A 7,773-nucleotide genomic window follows, 5' to 3' on the forward strand; every position below is an offset into this window, starting at 1 on the left:
TGCTGGAACCAAGCCCCAGCCCACCGCAATGGCAGCAAGTGTCTTAACCACTGGGGCATTTCTCCAACATCTTGCCCTCTCCTTATTATTAAATAAGGAGTGTGAGACCCCAGCCCAGGGTTTGGTGTCACCCATATTCAGATTAGATCTTCCAACCTTAGTCAGACCTTCCTGGAAATGGCTCCTATACTCACCTGGAAGCTTGTTTCACAGGTGATTCTAAATCTCGTCATTTGACAGTGAGGATTTACATATGTGCATGTGCTCATGAATACTGAGTATTTCTACCTATGTATTCATGTGTGTAAACAGATACAATCTAGGAGTAAACATAAAAACTGTCTCCCAGGAGGAAGGGGAAACAGAAAAGAAATGGGGGGAGGAGAGAGCATCCATGATTCAGTCACATACCAGACAAACTAAAGCCAGAAAACAAAAACAAGAAGAGCAGCCAGGAGAGTGAGACTCCTAATAGCCTCTTGGTGTGTGTGACCCAGTGATGATAAGAAAGAGACACAGGATCGAATCTCCAAAGATCTGTAGGCTTTTTTCTTTGGATATTTTCCTATGTTCACGCCTGGATCCCAGAGAGCTCAGGCCCAGCTCAGAGCTGTGGGATTGCAGGAATATTTCCAACAGAGCTTCAGAAGCATGCTCTGAGAACAAGATCCTTGTGTGATTCATTAAGGAGATATCACAGAGGCGTAGGTGGTGGTGGGGGGAACAAACTCCGTGCTTTCCAAGCTGAGCCCCAGCCCAGGCCAGGCCAAGCAAGGCAGCCTGTGAGAGCACATTACATCTTCGAGAGCTTCCACGTGGAAGGGTTTGGGATGTCAGACTCCCTCCCTTGCAACTCTCCCCAGAAGGCCTGCCCTGGGGGGGGGGCACATACTCCCACACCTTGTGGCCTACATAGTGTGAGCTGTGATTCTTGGGGACTGAAGACAGAAATAAAAGATCCCAGGAGGAGCAGCACCTAGCTAAGCCGTCAGAAGCACAGAAGGCATCTCAGTCACTGCAGTTTGAGCGTGAAGTCGACAACTCTTGTATTAGAACACTTGGTCGCCATCTTGTGGCACACTTTCTGGGAAAGCAGAAACTCTGTGAGGTAGCTCACCAAGGAGGGAGGTGAGATGATGCTCACTTCCAGTTCCTGCCCAAGCTCTCTGCTTCCTCATCTATGAGGATGTAACAAGACAGGCAAAGTCTCCCACTGCCACAGACTCGGTGCCTTAGCTGCTGTGTCTTTCTTCTGTCAGCTCTTTCATCACAGTGACAAGTAACTAACATACTGAGATGAGGAAAAAGTCAGGAATGGGTAGATGCAGCTGGGCAGGAAGTAGATACGTGGCTAATGATTAGTAAGTAGACTGGTGACAGGTGAGTAGTCAGGTAAGCGATAGATGCAGGTAGATAGGTAGAAATATAGATATTTAGATGGCAGATGATGGATAGATGACAGATAGATGATCTAGACATAGGCAGACACATAGACAATAGATGATGTAGACATGAAAATAAATACATAACGAACGATGTAGGATTAGCTCACATACTTACGGAGCTGAAGTGCTCCATGCTCCACTGCCTCCGAGCCAGAAGCTCAGGAAAGACAATGTTGTAATGAGTCCACACCCAGTGACCCAGAAACCAGGAGCCATGCTGTCTACCTCTTTGTTCTGGTCAGGCCTGAAATGGGATGGGTGATGCCATGTTTGCTGGATGATGCCAAGCAGGCCAGCAAGAGCATATCTTCTTTACTTAGTCTATTGACATACATGCCAATATTTTCTGGGAACATCTTCACAGACACATTCAGACATGATGATTTGTCAGCCCTATGGGTGGCCCGTATCAAGCTGATACACAAAGCTGATGATCAAGGTGGCTATCAAACCACCACAAAATAGTACAAACTGCACAGTTGCGGCTCAACCATTTCAGGAAGACTAGCCAGCCCATAAAGTCAATTGTTTGCTTGTTTGGTTTTTTCTTTGAAGATCCATACTATCACCTCCCCTGTCCTTCACCTCCCCTGTCCATCATCACATCCCTCTATCACCTCCCCATGCCATTTTGTTCCTTCATTACTTTCCTTCTGCAAGCACCCCTTGTCATTTCCCTCCATTACTTTCAGGCCAGCATATTCCCCTTCATTTTCCGTAAGCGTACCTTCCCACCTTCACCTCCTGCCAACACTTCCCTTATCCCTGTCCTCTGCTTTCACTCCTGACCCCTGTGCTTCCATGGCTTCCCCACATATGCTGGGTAATTTTATTTGTTTGTTTGTTTGTTTGTTTATTTATTTATTTATTTATTTCAATTTATTCACTTTGTATCCCTGCTGTATTCCTCTCCCTAGTCTCCTCCTAGTCCTACCCACTTTCCTTCCCTCTTCTCCCCCTATGCCCTTTCCCTCGGCCCCTGATGCGGGGGGGGGGGGAACCTCTGCTCCTTCTATCTGACCCTAATCTATCAGGTCTCATCAGGGCTGGCTGCATCATCTTCCTCTGATGAACAAAGAGCTGATCACTGAGTTCATGTCAGAGACAGCTCCTGATGCCCTTATTACGGAACCTACTTGGAGACTGAATGGCCTATGGGCTTCCTCTGAGCAGGGGTCTAGGTCCTCTCCATGCATGGGCCTTGGTTGGAATATCGGTCTCTGCAGGACACCCTGGGCCCAGGTGGTTTGTTGTTTTTTGTTTGTTTGTTTGTTTGTTTGTTTGTTTTTTGGCTCTGTTGGTCTCTTGTAGAGTTCTTGTCCCCTCCAGGTCTTCCTTTCTATCTTCCTCTTCTTCTGTACTATTTCCTGCACTCTCCCTAAAGTTTGGCTATGAGTCTCAGCATCTCCTTTGATACCATGGTGGGTAGAGTCTTTCAGAGGTCGCTGAAGAAGGTTCCTGTCCTGTTCCTTGTCTTCTCCTACTTCTGATGTCTGTCCTGTTTGCCCTTCTGAGTGAGGTTTCAGCCTCTTCCCTAGGGTCCTCCTTGTTGTTTAGCTTCTTTAATACTATCGATTTCAGTATGTTTATCCTATATTAAATGGCTAATATCCACTTATAAGTATATACCATATGTGTCTTTCTGCTTCTGGGTTACCTCACTCAGGATGATCTTTCCTAGTTCCCACCATTTGCCTCCAAATTTCATTATTTCTTTCTTTGTAATTGCTAAGTAATATTCCATTGGGTAAATGTACCACACTTTGTGTATCCATTCCTCAGTTGAGGTACATCTAGGTTGTTTCCAGATTCTAGCTATTAAAAATAAAGCTGCTATGAACATAGTTGAGCACTTGTCCTCATTGAAGGGTAAGGCATCTTTTGGGTATATGCCAAGGAGTGATATAGCTGGATCTTGACATAGCACTATTCCTAATTTTCTGAGAAAATGCCAGGTTGATTTCCAAAGTGGTTGACAAGGGTAGATTCCCACCAGCAATGGAGGAGGGTTCCCCTTTCTCCACAACCTCTCCAGCATGCATTCATCCCTTGAGATTTTGATCTTAGTCATTCTGATGGGTGTGAGGTGCAATCTCAAGGTCGTTTTGATTTTATGCTGGCTAATTTTGTGTCAAACTTGACACAAGCTAGAGTCGTTTTTGGAAGAGTGAACCTCGATTGGAAAAATGACTTCTCCAGATTGGCCTGTGAGCAAGCAAGTGGTGCATTTTCTTGATTGATGGTTGAGGCTCACTGTAGGTGGTGCCACTTGTGGTCTGGCTGTTCTGGTTGCTATAAAGAGGCAGGGTGAGCAAGTCTTAGAGGACAAGACAGTAAGCCATGATCTTCCATGGTCTCTGTTTCATTTCCTGTCTCCAGGCTCTGCCCTGACTTACCTCAGCAGTAGACTGTGCAGTGGAACTGTAAACTGAAATATACCCTTTCCTCTCTGAGTTGTTATAGTCATGTTTACCACAACAAAAGAAACTCTAACTAAGAAATTACACAGATAGTCTAACGCTCCATGGCTGAGGTCACCTGCCTTTTGCACACAGCTGGATTAAAGTTTTCTCTCTGGAAATTGCATGTAAAGACTGCATCATATCTAATCTGATTTGGCCTGGGACACTATGGATTAGGAAGTGAGATTGGCATTGGGAGGGAACTGGACTTGTGTCCAGTGGATTGAAGAAAATCCATCCACACAGAGACAAGGAGCTTAAAAGACTTGCTATTATAAGCAGCCTAATCTCTGGTTATTAAGCTCCAGCTACGCATCTTTCACTAGGACCACAGGAGCCTTACTGTTGGGTCCATTGGAGCCTTGCCACAATTCTACACAGCAAAAATAGTGACTGTCATCTGAGATGCAGCACGCTCAGGCCTAAAGGGACTTAGGGGATTATCCAGCCATGCAGCTTGAAAGGATACAGTCGGGGACTAGCCCTCAGGTCAAACCCAGAGCTGAGCACTGCCCACAAGGCAAGTGTCAACGAGCTAAGTTGGAAGCTCGGGTCAGATTTAGTGGCTACCAAGAGCAGAAAAGCTCTGGACAGATTGCTATGTGGGTTCCTGCTGGCATAAAACACTCACCTTAGTCCTACATTAACTGTCCCTCTCCCACTTCTTAACGAGAGCATCTCCCACTGCTCACTGCTGGCACAGAAGGATGGATTAGCCTAGCACCCCAAATTCCTGCTATAAACAAACATGGCTGCTTTTGTCAGTTATTTCAAAAAAAAATTTTTTTAATATTAGGCCATGGAGTTATCCGTGAATAAACACCAATCTGCACACCTTTTATTTGCTTTTCCTTCCACCACTGAGAAATTCAGCTTGTATTAATAGTGAATCTCTATTTCTTTCGACTAAAAGAATCTACTAAGAAAATCTACTACTCATGGAATGGGAAAGAAAACACGAGTTTCCAGATTTTCCCAACCCTCAAAGTTCCTGTTACTACCCAGGCCCCAGGAAAGGTGCATGGGGGTTTACCATGTCGTCTGACCAGGGAGAACATGGGAGTTACAGCACTGCCACCCAGATGGCCTCTGACATCTCTGCTGCAGCCTTACCCTGTGGCCCTGCGAGAAATGAGAGTGAAAATGGCTTTCAGGAAAAGCCCTCTCCAGAGTACTTACAGGATTGGTGTACAATGAGCAGCCCTGCATTCCTGGACATGAAGAAATCGCTCTGTGCATTTGGATCAAGGCCAGAGAGCTGTGTTTTCTTGCTACAGCTGTGGAGAAGCCAGCGGGTGCTCTCTAACTAGAAACTCTGGATGATAGGGAGAGTGGGAGAGAAAACACAAGTCCGACAACTTCATTTACAGGTCAAGGAAGAAGGTGACGTTTTCTTTAGTAGTCACGTTCTACATCCGACAGAACAATCCAATTTCCTGTTACAAACATACATTACAATCTATATAGAAGAGCGATCACGTGCCGGCAAGGTGGGCAAAAGCACTTGCTTCCAAGCCTGATGACCTGAGGACCCACATGAGGGGAGAAAAAAATTATACGTACAATTTGTCCTCTGACCTCTACATGGATGCTATGGTACTACACACCGCAGACACACACATACACACACACAATAATTTAAAAAAAAAAGTGAACTGCATTTTTACATTTTTATTCCAAAACTGTTGACTACTAAAGGGGATTTACTGTTATGACTTAGGACGTAAAATGTATACATTAAATTTGACTCCTTTTGTTCCGTCGCTTTATTTAGGATGCTCCTCACAGGTGTAGGCATATGTGCAGATATAAGCGCAGCCTATGCAGGGAATGTGCAATACTTGTTAGCAAGTGAATGTTTTCAAATCTTCCTTTCTTTGTTTTCTTTTTCTGAGCAAGATATTTTCAACAGAGCATTTACATCCCAGGAACTTAGGTGGACTCTTATTCGATCCTTTATACCAAATCGCAGCTCATATTTCTAAAACTGAAGATGAGTAACTATATCCAGAATTTCTGATTTTCAGAGCTAAACTCATAAAATTGATACTCTACCAAAGATATAAAATATCAGAATAGAAAGTAAAAAGAAAAAGATCTTTGTCAAAAGTCTTAAACATGGGTAGCAGAAAATAGAACAACAGCCCTCCCTTTCCCTCTCCTTCCCTTTCTCTCTCTCCCTTTCCTCTCCCTCTCCTTCCCTTTTTCCTCCTTCCTCTCCCCTCCCTCTTCCTCTCCTTCTCCTTCTCCCCCTCCCTGTCCTTCTCCTTCTCCCCCTCCCTGTCCTTCTCTTTCTCCCCCTCCCTCTCCCTTTCCCTGTTCCTCTCCTTTTCCTCCCCCCCACCCCGCTCCCTTGATCTTTTACCCTTGGTCAAAGCCACCTTTCTCTGGGAGCCTGCTCTCAGTTCTGTGTTCAACAGATGCTGCAGGCAACTGCTGCCTCCTGTTCACTTCCTGCCACTGTGATTTTCAATGTAAGTTACAGGGTCCTCTGGCTTCGCCAAGGAACAAGGGGAGCAGTACCTTGGAGGAGCTCACAGCCCTGAGGCTGTATTTTGGACATGGTTTGCATAGGTTTGTCAATGGCTCAAGTACTGAAATTTAACATCCCTTGTGATTTATTGTGAGGGTGGAAATTTGACTTGACTGTGGTGTTTGGAGACCAAGCATTCTGGAAGTAACTAGGATGGTATTAAAGTCATTAGCGTAGAGAATCTAGGATTGAATACTGGTGGCTTTATAACAAAAGAGGCAAACATCCCTGTCTCCTGCCATGTGGCAACCTGTACTGTTTCAGCCTTGAGGCTTGTGCACAAGGAGGCTTTCACTGGACACAGGCCCTTGACCATAGGTCAAAACCATGATCCAAACTAAGTCTTTTTTTATTCACATAGTTAACAGTTTGGACCATACAACTGTTATAGTAGCAAAAAAATGAACTAATGTGCCATACAATGCTCTAGAGCACCAGAAATTCACTGTTAATTTACTTTTCTTGTTGCTATGACAAAGTACCCAAAGGAAGAAACTTAAAGGGGGAAGGATTCCTTTTGGCTCATGGCTTAGGGGTACAGACCATAGTGGCAGAAAGGCTCATGGCTGGAGTATGAGGCTACTTGATCACATCTGGGAAGACAAGGGAGCAGAGAGAGGGAATGCTGGTGGTCTGCTGGCTTTTTCTTTTCTCTATTTAAAGTCAGTCTGGGACCCCAGCCAAGGGGTTTGTGCCACCCATATTCGGCGTAGATCTCCTTCTGTTAATTAATCCTCTCTGGAGACATCCTCACAGAGACACCCAAAGGTGTGTCTCACTAGAGCTCTAGGTGTTTCTTAACCCAACAGAGTAGACAATGGAAATGGATTATCACATATACTATACCTAAGCACCTCGATAGTGAAGCTGTTGCCCTGGGCCCAGAAACACCCACCTCTATCCTATGATCCTCAAACTCCAGAGCCATGCTGTCCTGCCCGCAGCAGCAAGGCCAATAACTGGCTTTGCTCCCTCCCTCCCTCCTTCACAACAGTGCGCGAGTCTGGCAGACAACTGGGGGCTTTACCAGGCTCTACCTGCAGCAAGCTCCTGTGCCTACTTCAGCCCACCTGCAGTTCTGACCGCCAGTGCCATGCCTTGGATGGGAAGGAGGACCAGGAAATAGTTGGGACTGGTCTGCAATCGGCCTACACTGCCCAGGAGTGAAGAGGCCCCAGCGGGAGAAGATCCTGATCCAAGGAGAAACTTGAGGCCATCATAACTTGTTGTCCAACGGTTAGCCTCCCTGCTTTTCACCAGACTCGGGGGTTTCTCCGGGCATCATACTTTTAGCAATGAAACTAGGAATGTTTCCCACAGCACTGAGTTGGGT

This window comes from Psammomys obesus, unplaced genomic scaffold (genome assembly GCF_907164565.1).
Source record: "Psammomys obesus unplaced genomic scaffold, mPsaObe1.curated_primary_1811, whole genome shotgun sequence".
Lineage (NCBI taxonomy): Eukaryota > Metazoa > Chordata > Mammalia > Rodentia > Muridae > Psammomys > Psammomys obesus.